General features: G+C 36.3%; 1 protein-coding gene across 2 annotated transcripts in view; it reads left to right on the forward strand.

Annotated features, from left to right (window-relative positions):
• Nucleotides 1-5515: 5515 nt before the first annotated feature.
• The window catches only part of Elk (Eag-like K[+] channel), a 989230-nt gene continuing 969583 nt past the window's right edge, over nucleotides 5516-25162 (forward strand). Inside the window, exon 1 of one of the 2 annotated variants that reach the window (XM_073956156.1) lies at nucleotides 5516-6027. The gene's annotated coding sequence lies outside the window, so the exon portion shown is untranslated. The remainder of the gene's footprint in view (nucleotides 6028-25162) is intronic. The other variant, XM_073956158.1, reaches the window with a different exon arrangement.

The raw sequence follows: 25162 nt of genomic DNA on the forward strand, positions 1-25162 counted from the left end.
AGAAATGAAAAATATAAGCTTCTCCAAACCATTATTCAATCTAATATCGTAGGAAAAAGACCCAGAGGAAGGAAAGAAACAACATGGATAAATAACATTAAAGAATGGACGGGTCTGCAAGAAGAACGAAGTCTTCTGAATGCCGCCAGAAACCGAAGCCTTTTGATAATTGAATAAAACATGTCATTTAATTGTACACAGTGGTGTAGGGTATCACATAGTCGGCCCCGACGCGACTATAGCCTTGGCTCACTTGTTTTTTTTTTTTTTTTAAAGAAATGCCCAAGGGTATTTCCAGTGGACTAAACGTTTTTTCAAGGGCTACATATTCGATTTGGAAAGAGGGATCTAATCGTTGTCAAGTGATACCTTTATTATTCGTCTTGTGCACGTTATGGCACTGTTGAATGTGGTCTCCCAAATTTATAGTATTATGTGCGTTCGACGCATACGATTTTAATGTTCAAAATATAAGTGATGTGAATTCAATGTCAAAACATTAATGAAGGAGTTATCATAAAATAAAATTTGTATTCATTCCGGTGGGTCGTTTATCCACTCTGAATAAGATTTGTAGGCTTCAGTTAGAATGCGTTGCAACACAGTTCTGAATAACTTAACTAATGCGTAATGTCAATGGAGCTGTAAGTACAAATGTATACACATACATATTTTTGAATGTTCGACGCAAAATGACGTGATTCTTGTGTTTTTTTTTTTAAAGGAACACAATGCTTCTGGTGGTGCTTGAAGTCTGGTCTTAGTTACGCACGGCTATTTTAACTGATCGCCTATATTTAGTTCGTATGTGTATTTCGAACACAAGGAACACAATGCTTCTGGTGGTGCTTGAAGTCTGGTCTTAGTTACGCGCGGCTATTTTAACTGATCGCCTATATTTAGTTCGTATGTGTATTTCGAACACAAGGAACACAATGCTTCTGGTGGTGCTTGAAGTCTGGTCTTAGTTACGCGCGGCTATTTTAACTGATCGCCTATATTTAGTTCGTATGTGTATTTCGACGTCAATTTACATTACGGATTACGCATTGGTCGAAAGCTTAGAACTTTAACTACACAGCATCCAAATTACAAACACAAATTAATGTCAAAAATTAATTATGTATAGGAATAATTTTTTTGTATTAGTTGATGTTTATTTATTAATTCCAAAGTATATAATAAGGAAAGTGTCGCTCCCAAGTGGAGCATCTAGCAAAAAAACCGTTCAAAAAATTGTCACTATATATTCCAAACGCGAATGCTAAAGAAGTCGTACAAGTATATTTTTGGTAGAACTATTTTTATTATTTTTTATGGTTTTTTTTTTTTCAAAATAGTCTGGCCTAATCCCATTGTTGTTGTTTTAATATTTTAAAACAACTAATTTATTAGTGGAGAAAGTTTGGAATTGTTCGCCAAGGGGAATGAAATGAAGACTAGTTTCGATCCTCGCCACAGGATCTCATCAGTTCCCTTGTTTGTGGATATTCCCCATCGAAGTTATTTTTCATAATCTTCTTCAACAAAAAACTGATTATGCCTAAACTACAATCGTCAGTATAAGGGTGACAAAAGCGAACTTTATACCTAACTTTTCTTAAAGTAAGAAATAACAAAAATGGACTTTCAAGATAAGAGTATATAATATATTATATTAAACTGAAATGACGTTCGTACGTGAATCAAAAACTCGACTAATTTAAAATCGATTTGCTTCGCGTTTGTCTTTAAATGTTCATATTTATCCAAGGAAGGATCTGACATATTTTATTTTTTAGATATCGCGAAAAATCCGCGACAATTAGCAAAAATATTGTTTGAAGAAAGATTTTCAGAGAATATTGCTACATCACCTGAAAGTAACATTGGCTATATTAATCTTTGAAATTCCACGTTGATCTGGAGATATAGCATCGGAATCGGGGGTATCTCCAAAAAATAAGTATGCCAAATTATATTGAAATCGGTTCAGATTTGGATATAGCTTCCATATATATTTACTACCGATTTCATGTATTTGATGCATCAAACACGCTATGTACATATGTCCAATTTCAATGAAATTCGGAATTTGTGACGGAATTTGGTTTACAAATAAGTTTGCCAAATTACATTGAATGTATGTATATACATATGTCCAATTAAGTTTGAAAAATTATATTGAAATATGTCAAGATTTGCAAAATGTGTGCAGAATTATTGTGACGGTTCAGATTTCAGGTAGTCCTTTTATTAAAAATACTAGCAAATGCCCGCTACTTCGTATGCGGAAAGGACATAAAATATATATGAACAATATTTAATGTATGAGTGGTGAACACTGACGATTCTGTTGTATTAAAACCTATTTTTAATACTAACATTTAATCAATTTAATTCCTTTAATTCCAAAAAAACATATCTGCCGTATCGCACCCCTACACAGCTACCATATTTTTTATTTCGGATTTTCAAAACTACGACCTCATATCACTGACATACACCAACAGCGTCCACATTGCAAATTTCAGACTTGACTTCTGGTTTTACTCCTTCACTTACACAGCATTTCCTCCCAATACGAATTTCCAAACACTAAACTTTATCTCACCCCATTCCAACTCTATCCGTTCAACCGAATTTAATTTGTACTAAATTTAGTACCATTTAGTACTTTTGTTAATCTCCATCAGTGACCCTCATTCCAAATTTCAGGATTTCAGCTCTATCCGTTCACCAAAATCCAAATTGTACTAAATTTAGTACCATTTAGTACTTTTCGTACGCTTATAGTTCGAATTTCCAAAAACCTTTCTTTGTTACTCTCCATCAGTGACCCCTCATTCCACATTTCAGGATTCCAGCTCTATCCGTTCACCCGAATCCAAATTGTACTAAATTTAGTACTTTTGTTAATCTCCATCAGTGACCCCTCATTCCAAATTTCAGGATTCCAGCTCAATCCGTTCACCCAAATCCAAATTGTACTAAATTTAGTACTTTTCGTGCACTTACAGTTCGAATTTCCAAAAACTTTTCTTTGTTACTCTCCACCAGTGACCCTCATTCCAAATTTTAGGATTCCAGCTCAATCCGTTCACCCAAATCCAAATTGTACTAAATTTAGTTCCATTTAGTACTTTTCGTACACTAATAGGTAGACTTTCCAAAAACCTTTGATTGTTACTTTTCATCAGTGACCTTCATTCCAAATTTCAGTATTCCAGCTCTATCAGTTCACCCAAACCCAAATTGTACTAAATTTAGTACCATATAGTACTTTTCCTGCCCTTATAGTTCGAATTTCCAAAAACATTTCATCGTTATTCTGCATCAGCGACTCTCATTTCAAATTTCAGGATTCCATCTCTATCCGTTTACCGAAATCAAAATTGTACTAAATTTAGTACCATTTAGTACTTTTCATACCCTTATAGTTAGAATTTCCAAAAACCTTTAATCGTTATTCTTCATCAGCGACTCCCATTTCAAATTTCACGACTCCACCTCTATCCATTCACCCAAATCCAAATTGTACTAAATTTAGTACTTTTCGTGCACATACAGTTCGAATTTCCAAAAACTTTTCTCTGTTACTCTCCATCAGTGGCCCTCCTTCAAAATTTCAGGATTCCAGCTCAATCCGTTCACCGAAATCCAAATTGTACTAAATTTAGTACCATTTAGTACTTTTCGTACCCTTATAGTGCGAATTTCCAAAAACCTTTCATCGTTATTCTGCATCAGCGACTCTCATTTCAAATTTCAGGATTCCATCTCTATCCGTTTACCGAAATCAAAATTGTACTAAATTTAGTACTTTTCGTACCCTTATAGTTCGAATTTCCAAAAACCTTTCATCGTTATTCTGCATCAGCGACTCTCATTTCAAATTTCAGGATTTCATCTCTATCCGTTTACCGAAATCCAAATTGTACTAAATTTAGTACCATTTAGTACTTTTCGTACCCTTATAGTTCAAATTTCCAAAAACCTTTCATCGTTATTCTTCATCAGCGACTCTCATTTCAAATTTCAGGATTCCATTTCTATCCGTTTACCGAAATCCAAATTGTACTAAATTTAGTACCATTTAGTACTTTTTGTACCCTTATAGTTCGAATTTCCAAAAACCTTTCATCGTTACTCTTCATCAGTGACCTTCATTCCAAATTTCAGGATTCCTGCTCTATCTGTTCACCCAAATCTGAATTGTACTAAATTTAGTACCCTTTTGTACTTTTCGTACACTTATAGTTCGAATTTCCAAAAACCCTTTGGTACATCTTTCTAGCTCTCCATCAGTTACCCTCATTCAAAATTTCAGAATTCTAGCTCTTACCGTTTGCCTAATACAAAGGGTACCATATTTAGTACCTTTTAGTACTTTTCGTACACTTCTAGGTCGAATTTCCAAAAACCCAGCCTTATCTCACCCCTACACACCAACAGCAACCTACACCCAAAATTTCAACTTTCTAGCTTCAGCGGTTTCGTCTGGGCGCTGATGAATCAGTCAGTCAATCAGTCAGTCAGTCAGTCACTCACCTCACTACTCTTTTATATATATAGATCACGCGTGTGTACATAAGGGATAATAATAAAATATTGAATTTCTGGTTCGATATTTAAGGGAGCGATACTGATGTCAGTAAAAGTCATCATTATAGTTCGCGTGTACTAATAGTCAGAAAGGAATTAACCAAGGCTACATATATTAAATACTACATATCCGACACGCTTCCTAAGAGGGATGAGTGAAAAATAAACTGTTGCCTATATTTTTCTTATGACATTTCTAAATCAGTATTGGAGTAAACATTAACAATACAATTGAAGTTATCGCACATGGAAAATATTACTCCCATGAGTAAAATAAATTCAAACATAGTATTATTCTTATTTTAATTGTATTTTTTAAAGGGGAGATCTACATCCAATCTGCCGAAATTGTGTAAGAGTATGTGAAATTTGTAAATGTTACCTACGTAGGAGTACCTACAGTCGGAAAGGATTTAGGAGGAGCGTTACCTCCTGCTCCATACAAAAATACCATGTCATAAGCTCCATACAATGCACTGAAAGGGTAGAAAACGCCCCATCCTATATTTATGCATTGAAATATTTAAAAAATGGTAGAATTTGCATTGCTTTGTAATGTACCTTATTCGGGGTAGCGAAGCGCACCGGGTTCAGCTAGTAAGGTGTATAATAAGAACAGTCTTATGACTATTAGAAAATATCGGCATATTTTTGTCCCATCATAAACATTCGTTTTCCGAAAAATTCTGTAACAAACAACAAATTTCTGCTCAAAACGTTGGGTCTCTTGCCATCGTTTCTTTCAGACATTTTCGTTCGTATATTTTTATTCTTCACAAATATTTATTTTATTCGCTGAAGCATCTACCCGTAATAATATATTACAACACAAGCTTTCACAATCAAACGAAAAAGGCTTTCTGAAAGCTCTTAAGTCGAGTTATGCAGCTTTTTCAACAAAAAGGATGAATGATGCAGAGAAGCTACAAGTAGTATCCCCAGTTTTAATTTATCTGTTGCAACAGTGGTTGCTTAGAATATACCTCCGTTTACGTTTTTCAGACCGTGCAAACGAAGTGGAAAAAATATTCATCCAAGTGTGTTTATTTAATGGTGTTAAATTTATTTATCTCGGTATAATCTTCGTAGGCTTTTGTGTTTGTGCACATTGTTTAGTAGTTTCCAGTAAATTTTGCTCAAAAGAAATAAAATATATGCAATTTGCAAAAAAAGAAAATATGCTGTCAAAAATTAATTTACTTGCGGATTTTATGATAACGTGTTGCTGAATTGTGTTCTTATCACCGAAATGAAACAATGTGGCTTGTGTAGAAGTGAATACAATAAAGATAAACGCCAATGAAATACATTGTTTATTGTCGAATTAACAGAATTTGTTGTCCGCACAAACCCTCCATAAGGGTGGAAATTGATTAAATAAGGGTCTTATTTAGCTGCTTAGCCTTGTAGACTACAGGGCACATTACAACAGTTTGCCAACAGGTAACTTGTTATATAAACAGATACACACGCATGAACATATGTATGTATCTACATATCGTACATGCTGCGTAGACCTTTTTTGTAGTTTTCTCAGGCGTATTAAATGAGATCCACTGGGTCTTGTAATCAATCAACTGCTTACGGATTATATGTTTCAAATTAGACCTAAAATAAATATGATAATGAGTCCATGAGCGCGAACTCGTGAAACCAATCGCTCGCAAATGATTTGTATGAAAATAAAACACAATTGAGTGTATGTACATTAGGGTTATGACTTTTAGCCTCCTTTTTTTCTCGGAAATGATTTCTTGTAGCAGGAATGAATGGACTTTTGTCTATTAATGGATAAAATAACTTTCATTCATTTTAAATATAGAAAAAGGTCACGCACAAACCACTTTCAATTGATATATGAAATAAAATTATATACTATTATACACTATATATGTAATGGTATGGTGATAAAATTAGTGGGAAACAAAAAGATATAATCTTCGCGCTGGTAGGCAAAATTTCAAATAAAATACCGGCTGGGATTTGAACCCACGTCCTCGAAAAACATATGAAAAAGTTGTCATGACGCACATTGGGGCAAGATTAAAAAAAAAAACGGAGATTGATTCAGGGAAGCATTTGGGTTATAAAATGTTAATATTTTTCGAATGTTTACACCTTAATCAATATAACGGAACAGAGTACCATAAGAACTATGAAGTGTTTTTACGGTTTTGTCTACATTTCTTATTTGATTAATCAAAAATCTTCCAATATGAATAATTATTGCTTAAGCTAATATTTGGCAAACAAGTAAAAAAGTGTCAGTCGGCTTTGCCGACAGATACATATATACCCTCAGCCAGTGTGAAGTGAAACTTTCACTTACGGACTGATCGATGTATTTAAGGTATCTTCAGAATTTTGTGGCCCTTTTTGGACATTTGAACTTGCCGACAATTATGGATTAGGAATTAAATGCACTAAGACACAAATGTTGAACCTTTGTGGGGGAGGTACCCTTAGGGAGGACCGATATGGTCCATTTTAGAAATTAAACAAAATTTTGACAAAATATTAGTACAAGGTGGCGCAAAAGTAATCTTCCGATGTTTTTTGGCTGTAATTAAAAAAAAAAATGAAAAACTTTGATTCTTCTTGTGGATTAATTTTATTTTGTCTTTTAATTTTGTTTACATCAAGTCGAGAATATGATATCAGATAAATGACCGCCGCCACAGTTTATTGTCATTTGAGCCCTTTTTATGGCATTTTCCATCACTTTGGCCAAAACTTCCGGCGATAGGTCCTCACATTTTTGGCGGATATTGTCGTTAAGAGCTGAAAGAGTCTGAGACTTGTTGACATAAACCCGCGACTTCAAAAAGCCAAACAAAAGGAAGTCTGGAGCACCTCATCACTCATGATTATTTTTGATAAAAAATTATCTTCCTCTTGGTGGTGATTAAGGATGGCTTGATCGTATGTTAGATGCGATTGGCGGTCAGCATCTAACAGCTGATGCACCGTCTGGACTTTGTACGGAAACATCTTCAAATCTTATACCAAAATTCGCTGTAAAGACCGTCAACTGATACCCATTTGCGTGGCACGCCGTCTGGTCTATGTCGACAGCGCTTCCATGACATCCTCGGCTACAGCAGCAATATTCTCTGCAGAACGGATACTCCAGGGTCTCCATGCCTGGCAGCACCTCGTGTTGTGCCAGTTTCTTCGAGGCGAGCGACTAAACGTCTGCGACGAAATTCACGTTGTGCCAAAGTCACCGACCGATTATTGGTCAAATAAATAGTCACCAATATTCCGCGTTCTGTAGCAGTGTAGCGTAACATTGTTTATTAACGTGTATTTCGCATGTGTTTACTACACAAATGTCTAAACAGAACTGACATTAGGGGCCAATCGCAAAAATTATAGCATTTTCTGATAGGAGGATTACTTTTGCGCCACCTTGTAGATCCAAAGTTTGGACAAAATTGGTTGCCCCATTCAAGTGATATTGTCCTAGCATTTTAGTGACATTTTTTAAATATTGGGGAAGTTGTGGACCGTATTGCCCCATGAAACTAAGTTTTGATATAATATGACGAAGACAAAATGTTGGACCAAATCGGTTGAACAGTTCGAGAGTTATCGTGCTCTTCGACAGTCACATATGGTGACATAGGGATTTTTATACCCTCAGCCTTTAGGCTAAATAGGGTATTTACACTTTGATACGGCCAAAAATGTGCCTCATAGAAATAATGGTTTTAGACCCCAAGTATGTTTGTACGATATCCGTTTCAGACAATTTTGAGTCGATCTAGCAATGTCCGTCCGTCTGTCTGTCTGTCCGTCTGTCTGTCTTGCTGGCTGGTGCGCACGATAACTCTCGAACGGATTAATCGATTCGGTTCAAATTTTGGGTATCGAAATATTTTGTCCAGATTTGATTTAAGTTCGAAGATGGGTCATATCGGTCCACTCCTTCAGGTACCTCCCCCACAAAAGTTCAAAAATGTTCGGAAAAATTGTCCGCACGATAACTCTTGAAGGGAGTAACCGAATTAGTCCATACTTTGCACATCGTGACATTTCTACCAGACATAGATGAGGTTCCAATATGGACCCTATTAATTCAGTCTTTCGGGTACCTCCCACTGCTTAACTGCAGTTTAAGGCCTGCTCTCGAATCGCTTTGATTTTTGTTGCAGCCACTTGTATTCACTACCCCCATTACGACGATATAATTTTTTTCAGGAGCAAGTCCATATATCCTCAGAAATCAGCACGAAAACTGCAAACAACCCATATACTACCATGTGTCGTAGTTGGAGTGCACTATAACTCTCGAACGGATCAACATATTTGGTTAAAATTTTGGGTTTTTCAATATTTTGTCCAAACTTAGTTTAAATTCGAAGATAGACCATATCGGTCCACTCCTTCCGGTACCTCCCCCACAAAGGTTCAAAATTTTTCGCCAAGATTGTGGGCATGATAACTCTAGGAGGAAATAACCGAATTGAGCCAAACTTTGCTATTGGTAATATTACTTTCAGGTATAGATCGAGTTCTAATATGGACTATATCGGTCCACTCATTTGAGTACCTCCCACACAAAATTTGGAAAAAGTATATAACAACTCCTCTCTGATCTTATTAATTTGTGACGCAGCAGGTTGCACTTGCTGTCCCTGTTACGACGTTGTTTTTTTTTGCGTGGGAAAGTCCATACTTCCTGAGATAATGACCCAAAAAGGTCCAGAAAATCCTACCGGCACAACCTAAACTGGCTAATGTGTAAAATAACCCTTTAAGAGAGAAATCGATTTAGCTCAAACTTTGTAAATTGAAAAGTAAAATTGTAATATATTTAAATTCAGAAAATGAAGTACAACATATTTAATTATATAGTCTGAAAGGAAAATATCCATAGACTAATAAAGAAAAAAAATATTTCCTACAGATTTGTATTAGGTCCGAATATGTACTACATCGGATCACTCCTTCTGCCTACCCAAAGTTTGGAAAAAATGCACTCGTCTTGGATCATTCTGAATTTTGTTGCAACACGTAGTTTTTTGGGCCCTTTCCATCCTGGAAAATTTTCCCAACAGCTAAGAAACCTACAGAAGTATTGTGTTAACTTTTTTTCTTCCGGTGCGTGGCTGAGGGTATATCTCTGTCGGCTCAGCTGACTGATACTTTCTTACTTGTTTTTATAACTTTCGGGCTGTTTTCCTAAGAAATAGGGACCTGCCCCGGAAAAAACTTTTACCGTCGTAATGGAGGTAGCGATTGCAAATCGCTTCAACAAAAATTAAAGTGATTCGAGAGCAGGTCATAAAGTGAACTTATCCGAAATTGTGTGTGAGAGGTACCAGATGGAGTAGGCAAATATAGTCCATATTCGAACCTGATCTATATCTGGTAGATATATTAGGATGTGCAAACTTTGGACCAAATCGGATACCCCCTTCAAGAGTGCGCACAAATTTTCCGAACATTTTCGAACTTATGTGGGGGAGGTACCGGAAGGAGTGGACCGATATAGCTCATGTTTGAACTTAAACTAAGTTTGGACAAAATATTACGAACGCCAAATTTTGGATCGAATCGGTTGATCCGTTCGAGAGTTATCGTGCGCTCCATCCACTACACACGGTGTTATAGGGGCTTTTTGCATGTTTCAGGCTAGTTTCTCAGGAAGTATGGACTTGCCCCTGATGAAATTTGTACCGTCGTAGGGGGGGCAATGAATACAAGTTGTTGCAACAAAAATCAAAGCGTTTCGAGAGCAGGTCCTAATCTGAACTTATCCGAAATTTTGTGTGGGAGGTACCGGAAGGAGTGGACCGATTGAGTCCATTTTGAAACCTCATCTAAGTTTAGTAGAAATTTCACGATGTGCAAAGTATGGGTCAAATCGGTTACTTCCTTCCAGATTTATCGTGCACACAAATTTTCCGAACATTTTCCAACTTTTGTGGGGGAGGTACCGGAAGGAGTGGGCCGATATAGCCCATTTCGAACTTAAACTAAGTTTGGACAAAATATTACGAAAGCCAAATTTTGGATCAAATCGGTTCATCCGTTCAAGAGTTATCGTGCGCACCAGCCAGCCAGACAGACAGACGGACGGACATTGCTCAATCGACTCCAAATTGTCCAAAACACATTTCGTCCAAACATACTTGGGGTCTAAAACCATTATTTCGATGAGGCACATTTTGCCCGTATGAAAGTGTATATACCCTCGTTAGCATAAATGCTGAGGGTATAAAAATTATAAAGTTAGGTCAATATTTTCGTGTAGCTCCCATACAAAGATATCTCTGATTTTATGTATTTCGAGGATCTTTACCACATTTTTTAGTATATTTATCTGTAAATTAGGATTTATAGTTCTGAATGCCTAAGAATTCATCGTGCGAAATAGGTCAAAGTTTTGGTATATCCCCCATATAGAGGTACAGTCAAATTTGGGGTTTTTCGAAAATTTTAGGCATATATTGCAAATAAACTGGCTCAGATTGTAAATTGTGCATTTTGAAGAGATTGAAAATATTTTTATTAAACATCATCTCCATATATTGTTTTGGAATAACCTCCATATCAAATATTCCGTTACTTTTTTAACTCTAAATACTTTTCAAAAATAGCGAAAAAATTAATTTTTAATATGTTTCAAAACTTCTTTTGCCATAAATATGTTTTTCTAAGATTCTAATATCTACCTAAAATGGCCACTTTTGATGCGTAAAAAATATTACACTTTTTACACCAAAAAATATATTTTTATGGTGCTCTTCAAATTATTAAAAATCCTTTAGCTTCAACACAGTGTAACTGTAGAAGTAAACAATATATGATCATGACATTTTGGTTACAGATTTAGATTTTGTACCATATTACCATGTAATGACAGTTATACCAAAAACCGAATTTAATTTTTTTAATTAATCTCAGTTTTTTGCTTTTTGCACAAGGGGTGAAGTGCATCGCCATAATTTCATATAAATCATTATATCGCTCATTTACTCAAAGAGTGGCATAACTCAAAAAATACGTTTTCTGAGTTAGCAATTTCTATTTTTTCTTCGACTTCTATTTTATTTTGTGTCAAATTTTCATGCTGATATCTCTAAAACTTAACGAGTTACATCTGATTTACTACGAGCTTCGCATAATTCAACACAACAGTCTTTTGAGTTTATGAAGCACTAAAACTTCTCAAATTATGCTTGATCTTGCACAGAAGTTTAGCACTGATATCTGGCTAGCTGTTTGCAAAATATGGTCCAAGCAGTTATTTTAGTTTTAGTGTAATAATATTTTTAGGATCACGAATTTTAAACGCGTTTTTCTCGAAACTGGCTTTTTTGAATTGTGTCACTCTTTGAGTAAATGAGCGATATAGTACCTATAACATAATGGTGGACGTGTACACGTTGTCTTATGTAGGGTGAATACAGACATTAAGCCAAAACACAACATACTGTACAACAATAACAAAGAAAATGAAGACAAAAACCCCAAAATGTAAAAATTTGACCCAAGGCTATTTCCACCCTTTTTGGCATAACTCAAAATGCGCAAGCAAGACGCAAGTTTTGTTTGTGCAATATCAAAGACAACAATCGTGAGAAAAAAACAAATAATTTTCTCACGACCTTCTTGACACTCTTTTTTGTTATACTCCAATACATTTCAAAATTATGCAAAATCTGGACACATTTTTTAAATACATTTCTACAAAACATTTTCAGAACAATTTTTCCTAACATATTAAGAATTACCTCTGTTTGAAATATCCATTTTGAAAATGCTAAGTTTATGTAGCAAAAACTACGTTATGGCGATTTAAAAGGAGCAAAATTTAATAATTTTCACATGTTTCTTAAATTTTAAAAATATGTTCAACTTTAACACTGTGCTACACGAAAAGTAAACAACATACGACTTTGCTATATTGGCTAGTGAGGTAGAATTTTATACTCGTCAACCCTGTTTTCAATTAAGAACCGGTTTTTACAATCTTGCGCCAACGTGCGACGTGTTGGCTTTCAAAGCCAATGCCGGTCATATAGTTTGGTGGTTGTGTGGGTTCGAATCTTCGGCTTTGCTTTTTCACTTGCGAAAACACTTTGATCATCCAGCTCAACTCCAACGAGAAAAATTAATAAAAATCAATTAAAATAATCTTCGCCCTAACAGGCCAAATTTCAGATATGCCTTTTTGTCTATGTCGTGTGGCTCTAAACAGCATTCCGCAGCCCTTACTAGCGAGCAAGCAAAGAGAGCTTCTCTCTCTAACTCATTGAAAAACTATGCACTGACACAGTGTTTGCTCAATTTTTGGTTGTTGTGTGCCGATTGCCGATTGACAAATGATATTTGTATACCCTACACCAAAATGTGGAAAGGGTATTATACGTTTGTTTTTCTGAAAATTCATGTAACACAGCGAAATATTCAATGTGGTATACCAAATTTTATGTATATCTCGACTTGATAAAACGATTTTGATATGTTCGTCCATTAAAAATTGTAATCAAAATTTTGTATGGAGGTCGGGTTGTGACCAGAATATATTACTTACTTAGCTGGCCCATTACAGAACATTTGTTCCATAGACCGAACTAAGAAAATATCTCCAATTCTCTCTGTTTCGTGCTTCGCTTTTTGGAATACCGCGCCTTGTCATCTCATCATCCACTTGTTTGCGCCATCTATTCTTTGGCCTGCCAATTCTGCGTGCACCTCCATGTGGCTCGAATTTATACGCCTTTTTAGCGGGTTAATCATCGCTCATTCTTATTATATGGCCTAGCCAACGCAATCGCTGCATCTCGATACGTTTAACTGTATTGATGTCCTTGTATAGCAGATACAGCTCGTGGTTCATACGACGTCGATATTCACCGTCAACGCAGATCGGTCCGTAGATCTTTCGAAGAATTTTTCTCTCAAACACGCCAAGCACTGCCTTATCTGCTTGCGCTAGTACCCAGGCTTCGGAACCATACATCAGCACGGGTGTTTGACGAGTTGTGGCTTTGTTTTTAAAGTGCTTTCTTAAGCCAAAGTAGCATCTGTTGGCCAATACAATTCTTCTTTTTATTTCACAACTGATGTCGTTGGTTGTGTTTAATGCGGTGCCGAGGTATACGAAGTCTTTTACTACCTCAAAATTATAGGAACCAACTTCAACAGTTGGTCCGATCTCAATGGACGCATTGCGCGTCGACACCATCAGCTTCGTCTTCTCGCCGTTTACCGCCAGACCCACTTTAGCAGATTCTCCTTCGACCTTCATAAAGGTATCGGTTACTTCTTTTACTGATCGTCCCATGATGTCTATATCATCAGCATAAGCAAGTAACATGTGGCTATTGGTGTAGATTGTGCCACTTCTTTTGACGTTTGCCTCTCGTATAACCTTTTCTAGCAGGGTGTTGCCTTTGAACGTAGCGGGCTGTCGAAGGCTGCTTTATAATCGACAAAAAGGTGGTAGGTGTCGATTTGCATCTCTTGGGTCTTCTCCAGGATTTGGCGCAGGCTAAATATCTGTTCAATGGTAGACTTGCCAGGTCTAAAGCCGCATTTGTATGGTCCAATTATTTCGTTGACCATGGTCTTTAGTCGTTCGCACAATATCCCTGACACTATCTTGTATGCGATAGGGAGAAGACTTATGCCCCTGTAGTTGGAGCATAAAGTCTTATCTTTCTTATGGACGGGACACAGGATGCTCATGTTCCAATCGTCGGGTACGTGTTCTTCCTGCCAGATGGAGCTAACTAGCTGATGCATACACTTTATCAGCGTGTCGCCTCGGGTTTTTAACAGCTCGGCTGGTAGGCCATCAGCTCCTGCTGCCTTATTATTCTTCAGCCGGTTTATTGCTGTCTTCACCTCATCTTGGCCGGGTGGTATACATTCAAAACCGTCTTCTTGGATTGGATCTGTGGTATCTTCGTCTATTTGATACCAACAGTTTGGAAAAATGCTCTTTCCATATCCTTAGCACTCTATCTGTATCAGTTACCAGATTACCTTGCTGGTCTCTACAGGAGGATGTGCCAGTTCCAAAGCCATCAGTTTGATGTTTCACTCTTTGGTAGAATTTTCGGACTTCATTCTGTCTCCTGTACATCTCGATTTGTTCACACTCCCGCTTTTCCAACTCTCTCTTTTTCCTGCGGAAAAGACGTTTCTCCTCTGTCCTTTTCTCCCGATACCTCTCTCGTGCGCTACGCGTTGCTACTGATTGTAAAGTAGCCCTATATGCCGCATTTTTCTCTTCGGTAGCAGCACGACACTCCTGGTCATACCATGGATTCCTTGGTGGAGGTCTCTGGTATCCAAGTACTGATCTTGCGGCTGTTTGCATGGAGTGGGCAATGTTTTGCCATAGTCCTGATATGTTATCGGGACGAGGAGTGCTTTGATTAAGCAGTTGGGCTAGTTGAGTGGAATATGCTTTGGCTATCTGTGGTGATTGCAGCTTACCGATGTCCAACTTCCGTGTTGTGTCTGTTCGCACTTTGTTTGCTACGTTTAATCTAGTACGTACCTTTGCCGCAACAAGGTAGTGGTCCGAGTCTATGTTTGCACCTCGGAACGATCGTACATCCAACACGCTTGATGCATGTCTTCCATCTATCACAACGTGATCAATTTGATTTCTTTGATCTGGCGACAGCCAGGTGCCCTTATGAATATCGAGATGCTTAAATCTGGTACTGCTAACTACCATGTTTCTTGCAGCTCCAAAGTCTATCAGCCTCATACCATTGTCAGATGTTTCACTGTGGAGACTGAATTTCCCGACTGTTGGGCCAAAGATATTCTCCTTTCCAATTTTGGCATTAAAATCGCCTAGTATAATTTTAATGTCAGGGCAGGGCAACGGTCATAAGTTTCTTCGTAAAAAATATCTTTGGTCTGTTCGCCCTTGTCTTCAGTGGGAGCATGAGCGCAAATAAAGCTGATGTTGAAGAATTTTGCCTTTAATCGAATTGCAGCGAGTCTTTCATTCACTGGGGTGAAGCTGGAGACCAGATGTTTTAACCTCAGACCAACTACAAATCCGCAACTAAACTCATGCTTTGTGTCATGGCAGCTATAATACAGTGCGTCACCTTTGAGGGATTTGTTTTTCTTTTCTTTCGTTTTTTCATAGTAGGCTGTTTTTCTAGGGGAGTGTTAGTAACCCGACGCCCAAACCCAAGTTTTTAACGTTCTTATGGGTAAACGCGCGGCACATGTTAGCTCACTACCTTTAACGGGTGTTAAAGGCAGTTCCCCAGGTGACACCACGGGGAGGTCAGTGCCCACTTGAGATGAAAGAGGGACCAAGATACATCCTGGGCTTTGCCATGTTAAAGCCGGTCAGGACCGTTGCTTGGTATCTTCCATCGCCTACGTCACCCATTTTGTTTTAAAAATTAACGTCCTAACCGGGACTCGAACCCAACCTGCTTCGACTGGGAAGCGGCAACACTTCCTCTAGCCCACTGGATATGTTCCAGAATATTCGATTAGTTTTTTGTGATTACAGTCCGATCGGCGAAATTTTGAGTAATGTTTGAGATTATAACAAAGAGCTTGCAATTTAACATGATGATCAGATGATATTTAGCCGGTTAAATAGACCAAAACTTTTGTGTGAATATTGGTAAAATCTTATATTTTTATTTCTCGAAGACACATTCCGCCCACGTGAGAAAAACCTTTGACCTTTCCATAGATGTCAATTATATTGATGTACGTGATCAGATAACAGAGTTACAGCCTAAAATATACGGGGATTATACAGTTTTAATTGTGTGTAGTGTCACCATAATCAAGCTAGGAGTTGCAGGTATAGTTCAATACCGACAAAATTTTGCTCGAGGTAGACGTTTTGGTCAAGGACAGACAATGTCAATATTTTTGGATTATGATCGGATATATTTAGCGAGCGAAACTGACCATCATTTTTTGGGAAAAATATCCAAATTTAATAATTTGGTCAATATTTTAAATTCTTGAAAATTATGTAGAATACGAAACTACTGTCTAACATATTAGTAAGTGGTTTGCTTTATCGTTTTTGTTTGTTTGGAAAGAACTACATTCAACTTCCATGCTACAACATGTCGGAATCATGATAGAAAAGTTTACAAAACATGATAGCGTAATAGTTTTTTTAAGTTGATGCAAATTACAACGCCATACAGGGCCTTGAAGTTTTTGTGTAACCTTTGGTAAGAAGCAATGTAATACCTCGAAATACTGGTCGTTTATTCATTGGTCGATAAAAATTGCCCAAAAGCTATTTCTAAACGGCTTTGATATGTGTTCTTTTTAATACAGAAAGGTCGGGCTGTCCATTATAAAATATAGAAAATTACAATTTACTTTATTACTTTTCTAGTATGTTTTATATTTCTTAGATGTTATCACGTATATCAACTTTTATATTTATAAAAGCTGGCCCGTGTCCGCGTTGCTGGCCCGTTGTTTGTGTTCTTCTGGTAAACTATCTCTAGCTCTCGGCAGAGCTTTTTCAGTATGCAAATCCTACCTGAAAAATGCAAGTATTGATACTTCCAGATGTTATTTGTCTAATTTTTCAGTTGGATTTTTCAACCGAATTGATCATAATTAGAGTTTAGACAGCAAATCTCCAGAATTCAAAATGCATTCATATTGTAAATTCGGAAAATCTCAGTAATTCATAAAACATACTTTTAAGTAATACTTGGAATTATAGATATTTTGCTGTATTCAAATGTTCTTTCGTTTTTGTAGTCCCACTTCTAAATTCAAATATCTTATCTGCAATTATAAAGTTTTAAAAGCTCTCAAAATTTGATAGAGCTTTTAATGAAAATTATATAACTCCTAAGACTTTAGACGGGTCTGTAGAAGAACGAAGTCTTTTGAAAACCGCTAGAAATCGAAGCCTTTCGACAATTGAATAAATATGTAATTTATTTGTGTAATAGTTTTAGATAGAAGGTGGATTTTATCGGTCCATGGTTTAAAATAGACTCTATAGAACAATACCATATTTTCGGTATTTTCAAGCTTCGAATTTAGGTGCATACCACTATGTTGTAGAAAATTGTCGGGTTAGGTCCATAGTGCCCGTAGAACAATACCGCTATATTTTCGATATTTTGTTGGTTTTAGCCACATCGTATGAAATTCTGATCTTGGTCTTCGGTCGAGGTACAAACATTTCTTGCTGAAAATGTTCCGCGAAGATCCACGTTTCGGCTTAGCACTTATATAACGACACCGCCCGATACCGGTATTTTTGGAGTTCAGCATGTTGATATTTGGTCTTCCTAACATTTCTTACAGACAAAATTGGTAAAGATCCATGTTTTGAAGAACGAAACATGACACATTTGACACTGCGCTGTGTGTATTCTTGATCACCTATATGTCATTGATTGGCGTAATTTCGACATTTTTGTCGTTACTTACGGTCACAAAATTAAGACCGTAATGTCTTTCTCAAATAATAAACCAAAAGTAATTGCATCACTCGAAACCACTATTAATGTTGACAATTTAGATCTTTTTTCTTTTAAATTTCTTTTAAATATTTGATTGTCGTAAATAAAATAATTTTTAAAAACTTTCAAATATTGATGAAACCAAAACATAAAATGTCGCTTATAGTTTGTGTATATATGCTTTTTGCTTAAAACATTTTAAAAAAAGTTGGAAATAAATAATTCCACAACAAAAGCCCCCAACGAAAAGTGAGGAAACAATTAACTTTCTACGATATATATTTTTTTTGCAAATTTTCGCGGATTTTTCGAGACATATAAAAAATAAAATATGTCGGATCCTTTCTTGGATAAATTTAAACATTTTAAGACAAACGCGAAACAAATTGGTTGTAATTGTCCGAGTTTTTGATTAACATACGAACGCCATTTTAGTTTTATATAAAAGGTATGATCGCATGGCAAAAATATAACTCAATCATTTTAAATAGATTCCGTCGAAAACTGGTGATGCCCAAGGGTAGTGGGGTAGAGTATCACATGGTCGGCCTCGACTACAGCCCTCTCTTATTTGTTTTTTAATATATGAGTTACAGTATAATCTCGATAATCCGGACACCACATGTTTCTGCTGTGTCCGGATTACCGAGTAATAACAGAAACATGTAATTTTGTACGTTTAAATTATTAATAATGGACTTTTACTAGATAATAACCTGACATATAAGGTAAACAAATTCATATTAAACAAATATTATGGATTGCCAACATTTTAAGACCGGAAGCAGCTTCCCAGGGTACCAAATTACAAACTAAATATAAAGCAAATATGGTCATGACATCTAAGGTCTTAGGCCGAATAAAAAGTAATTTAAATCTATTGGTTACATAATTACAAGAATGTATAACAACAATCCTTAGTTACCGGTGATTTTGAAAGTCAAAAAAGAAAATACTACTACTACATACTACTTTGTTTTAAATTTATTGAAATTCTTATATAAGTCGAGATTTGGACTGAAAACTTTGAAAAACTTAAATTTTCTTATTAATACAGCAATTGCTATTGTTAAGAACGAAAACGTCAATGAAATAAGTAAGAATCTAATGCTCAAGATAGGAAAATATATTGATGTCCGGATTATCGAGGCAAGGAAAATATGTTTAAAAATTATGTTTTTTATAGTTTATTCAGTAGTGTTTGGCTATTTTTACCACATAGGAAGATAAAAAACAGGTAAAAAGTCGTTAAGTTCGGCCGGGCCGAACTTTTTATACCCTCCACCATACAATAGTCTTAATTAAAATTAAATAATTAGGGTCCTTTCACAATTTAAGGTGGAACAACTTTTCGACAATGGATAGACTCCTGCTGCCTCCCACTATTGCTTAAATTTCACTGTGAACACAAATGTTGCGGCAGAGATAATTCCTTTTGGAGATGAAAGCCCTTGGTGTGTGTATATTAAAAACACCAAAGGACAGATGCGCCGTGAGTCGAACTTCCGCGTTATGGCGTGATGAAGTTTTGGCAAGAGACCCTGTAAGCCATCATGAATTAGCGTTATATCTTTGTTTGTTGTTTTTGTAGAGCACTTAAGCAACAGTGAACAAAGATATAACGCTAATTCTTGATGGTGGATCTCTAACAAAAATTTCATCACGCCATAACGCGGAAGTTCGACACACGGCGCATCTGTCACCAAGGCCTTTCTTCCCCAAGAGGAATTTTCCGTGCCCCAGACTTTCACCTCCATTTTGTTGCACAGTGTTATCTAATCTAATCTAAAAAATGTGTTCAGCTAGGTGAAAGGTACCACCTACGGGGCTATAACAAAGAGTCAACCTATCTTTAAATTTTTTGGCGGAAATGTTTTATAGCTGCAGGGAACTTCAAGAGTCAAATTGAGGGTAGTTTCATCAAAACAATGTAGACCCTCAAAAATGGACCCATGTTGACGAATTTTAGTGAAGAAATTTCGTGACCACTGAAAATTCCCGAAAATCGGGAGATACAGTTATATGGGGGGATATACCAAAACATGGACCTATATTGACGATTATTTTTGAATAGACAAAATTGTAGCTAAAATTCTCAAAATACAGAAAATCGGGAGATATCGTTATATGGGGGCTATACCAAAACATGGACCTAAGTTGACGATGTTTGGTGGAGATGTTTCATGACCACTGAGAACCTCAAATGGCAAATTACAGCTAGTTCGGTTAAAAATTTTAGCTAAAATTCTCAAAATACCGAAAATCGGGAGGTACCGATATAAGGGGGCTATACCAAAACATGGACCTATGTTGACGATGTTTCGTGGAGATGTTTCATGACCACTGAGAACCTCAAATGTCAAATTACAGCTAGTTCGGTTAAAAATTGTAACTAAAATGCTCAAAATACCGAAAATCGGGAGGTACGGTTTTAAGGGGGCCATACCAAAACATGGCCCTATGTTGACGATGTTTGCTGGAGATGTTTCATGACCACTGAGAACCTCAAATGGCAAATTGCAGATAGTTCGGTTACAAATTGTGGCTAAAATTCTCAAAATACCGAAAATCGGGAGGTACCCTTATATGGGGGCTATACCAAAACATGGACCTATGTTGACGATGTTTGGTGGAGATATTTCATGACCACTGAGATAATTAGTTCGCACCATATCTCCAAAACTGTTAAATTTGTCTTAACGGTTTCTTTTGAAAAAATATTCGTGGGAATGTAGTACACGACGATTTAATAAATAAATCTATATCTATCTATATAATTCTTCGAGACGGCCATGATGTTCGAAATTAAACTCCTCCGAAACGGCTGGACCGAATTCGATGAAATTTTGTATGTGGAGTTTTTTGGTCTGAGAATAGGTTTTTAGCTATTTTTTATACTGGTCAGTGGAGTGACCAGAGTACCTCCCTCACAAAATTTTTTAAGAAAACGTGATATCAAAGATAATTTTGAACGTATTGTTTAAAAATTGATTGCAATAGTGGAATATCGCGGTCAGCCCAATTTTTTAAAAAATGTATAATTATAGGTAATATCCTAAATTTTAGTAAGCGTGATTACAAAAACTCTATAAACACTGGCTTCAATTATTGGAAAAGCGCGATCAACCCCACATTTTGGAATACAGTACAACCCAAATAACGTTAAATGTCCCTTGACCGAAATTCCAAAAAATCGATTGAGAAATCAGGCAAAACATAATTTCAAAGATGGTTAAATAACTAGAACGTCTACAAAATGTACATTGGTCACTAAAGCGATGGTCCAGCAATTCGGTGCATCTATAACATATATAAATGTATATAGGGTTCTTAAAGACTGGCATGATTTTCTCAATTAAACTTCCGAATCGGCTGGACCGAATTGAATGAAATTGTGTGTAGGTTCATAAGGTGGGAGAATACCGAAAATGGAGGGTGTGGGGGACCTCCCCAACAACGGGTTTTAACAAATCGCTAAATATCAAAGATTATTAGACGTATTGGTACTCAATACAATTGCAATTGTGGTCTCTGCCATTAATGGGTGTTTTGGAAGCAGAATACCGCGATTGCGTCCAATTTTTGAAAATTTTATTCTTACTGATTAGATTTACAAATTTAGGAAGTGGGACAGCAAACATGGCATGAACATTGACTTCAGTGCTTGGAATAACTCGATCAAGACCACGTTTTTTTAATACAGCAAAGTCTAGATAAACCCAATAGCATTTTGAAGTCATTTTTTATGAATCACAGATGTTTGCATGTTTAGGAGTACAAAATAATAACGTGTTCAATGAAACATCTCTCAGTTAACAAGAAGTAAAAACGACGTTAAGTTCGACCGGCCCCAAGTTTTATGCACACCACCATAAATTATATTGAAATCAGGTTTAAGACAATCCGGTTGAATAATGTGGCTAAAACATTCAAAATCCCCAAAAAATTGGTAGGTATCGTTTTATGAATCAAAACATGGATTTATACCGACAATTCTCTGCTTAAATATTTGATACCTCCAAGGAAGACTAAATACCAAATATAGCCATTTCTGTTGAATAATGCCGCTAAAACATTAAAAATCGGAAGGTACCGTTCAATGAAGGCTACATAAAAAACTTCTACCGAATATTCTTTGCGGGAATGTTTTATACCCACACACCAAATTGCGATAGCCATTTCGGTGGGATAATGAGACTAAAACCTCCAAGTTATCGAAACACGGGAGGTACCGTTCTATATGCCGATAATTCTCTGCAGAAATTGTTTATAACCCCAAGGGAGACTAAGTACCAATTATAGCCATTTCGTATGAATAATGTGAATATATACTTGAAAATACCGAAGATCGAGAGGTACCGTTCAGTGAAGACTATTTAGAAACCTGAACCTGTACCGAATATTCTATGTTTTATACCCACACTGAATACTAAATACCAAATTGCAGCCATTTCGGTGGGATAATGAGACTAAAACCTCCAAAATATCGACACTCGGGCCCTACCGTTCTAGGGTAGTTCTATCAAAACGTGGACCTACGCTGATAATCGCTTGCAAAAATGCTGTATGCCTATAAGGGAGACTAAATACCAAAGTATTCCGATGTGTTACAAACAGAATCATAAAGTTAATCATACCCTTCATATTATGCTGGAGGCTATAATTAAAGTAATTTTCTATTTTACATTTGCATTGCATGAGGGTTATACCAAAACGTCGATTTATCGTCAATTCGGTTCGAATATTTAGAGGTATCAATATTAGATAGATAAATTGTAGATAGATTACTAAGCCTTACACGGAAATCCAAAAAGACGGGCCAGCAACGCGGAACCGGGTCAGCTAGTAAATAAATAAATAAATCTATTATATATTTGAGCTTGGGGATAAGTGACTGACTGACTCATCATCAACGCCCAGCCAAAATGGCTAAAGCTATGAGCTTGAAATTTTACCAGTAGGTCACTGTTGGTGCAAATGTGCGAGATAAGGCCGGGTTTTAGAAAATTCGTCCTGGAACCACAAAAAATATCAACAACAAAAATCCTTATATTTTGCTATTAGAGGGTGTTCTTTTAAGCTGGATAGAACTTTAAATTGTAAAAAGTAACACAAAAAATTAAATTTTGATGAAACTTTTTTTTTATTTGTTTCAGTATACTCTGACAAATCATCATGAATAGACAAGGCTACGAAATTATCCAAATTTACTTTGAAAATCAGTCGCCGATTCGCGCAACTTATAGACGACTTCGTCATTTGTATGGCGTTCAGCGATGAGGCGCATTTTTGGCTTAACGGATTTGTTAATAAGCAAAATTGCCGCATATGTAGTGAGACCAATCCACAAGAGACCCTACAGACTCCATTACATCCAGAAAAATGCACCGTATGGTGCGGTTTTCACGCTGGTGGCATCATCGGACCTTATTTCTTCAAAAATGAGGCCGGAGCTCGCGTTACGGTCAATGGAGATCGTTACCGCACCATGATCAATGATTTTTTGTTTGAAAATATCGATGACATTGATCCGGAGGAGATGTGGGTTCAACAGGATGGCGCTATGTGCCATACGGCGAACGCAACCATCGACTTATTGAAATCAAAATTTGGCGATAAGTTGATTTCGAGAAGTGGACCTGTCAATTGGCCTCCAAGGTCGTGCGATTTGACACCTCTCGATTATTTCCTGTGGGGCTACGTGAAGTCACTGGTTTATGCTGATAAACCAGCAACAATTGATGCCTTGGAGGCCAGCGTTGTTCGTGTTATTCGTGACATACGGCCAGCAGTGCTCGAAAAAGTGGCCAAAAATTGGACGTCCAGAATGCACTTCGTCAAGAACAGCCGCGGTGCCCATATGCCCGAAATCATTTTCAAATGTTAATGTCACGTATTGATCTTTCGAATAAAAAAATTTTTTGATTACAATTTAATTTTTTGTGTTATTTTTTACAATTTCAAGTTCTATCGGGCTTAAAAAAACATCCTTTATATACCGTAAAATATTATATACCGTATATTATCACAAATAATTTCAAATTTTGTAGTTTACTTCTAGGCGCACGTTTTATCGTATCATTTTATCGTAAACCACTAAATTATAAAACCATATTATAAGTTTTTCTTCCGTTTCAACAGATGTCGCAATTGTATAGTATTAACGTAATGTAAGCAGTAAAAACCAACCGATCCAGATTTACGTGTCGAGTAATTTTGTTTTCACTTAACAAATGTCGCACAACAGATTTTCTTTTTTAAACAAAAAAATTATTACCAACGAATTTGGAAAATTTTATTTTTAATTTAAGATTAAAACAAAATTTAGTTCATTAAGGCAATAAAATCAGAAATCGGCCAGAAATAACAACAACAAAAACTGTATGTACTTGATTTCTTGGCCTTGGTCTAAATGTTTGCAAATCAGTTAAAGTGCAATAAAATTGTGAATATTCCCACGATTTGTTTGCAATTAAGAATTTTTATGGCGTTCTTGGTATATAGAAATGTAGAGTCTATAACTTTTCGTCACCAAATAATTTAGGAAATCAATAATAGACCACAAACCAGAATCAAATTTTGGCTTTGCAATTGAAAACGATTTTGGAATATGCGCGTTACGTGAAAAAGTCAGAAAAACATTATCACGAAGGGATAGGAAAAACCATTGCTCTTCCCGTAAAATATGGGGAAACGAATTTTCTACAGAGAAGATTTCAAGCCCTTTAAAGTACTTTGATGACGTTATATTTTCTAATGAGACGAACATTATGTTGTATTATTACGAGGGGACCCAAAAAGTATGGAGCAACCATCTTACAACCCTGGAAAATAAAAATGTAATACATACTGAAAACTTCGGAGAACTGTAAGTTATGGTATTGGCATAGACAAACGAATTGTATAGACAAAAGATTACTCATGCTGTGTGCTGCCAACAGACTCAAACCAAAATACTGAATATTTTTCGAAGGCGATTTTTGAGAAAAATGACAAGATTTTCTTTTACATTTTTATCCGAGGATGTAGATTCCGTCAAAAAGTAACTTTATAGAATTGTATTTATTGTAGTTTTAATTGAGTTGTTCTGTCAACAAACTCGATGTTAAGAACAT

This window comes from Musca autumnalis, unplaced genomic scaffold, assembly GCF_047663935.1.
Source record: "Musca autumnalis isolate F117 unplaced genomic scaffold, ASM4766393v1 scaffold_5, whole genome shotgun sequence".
NCBI classification, from domain to species: Eukaryota; Metazoa; Arthropoda; class Insecta; order Diptera; family Muscidae; genus Musca; species Musca autumnalis.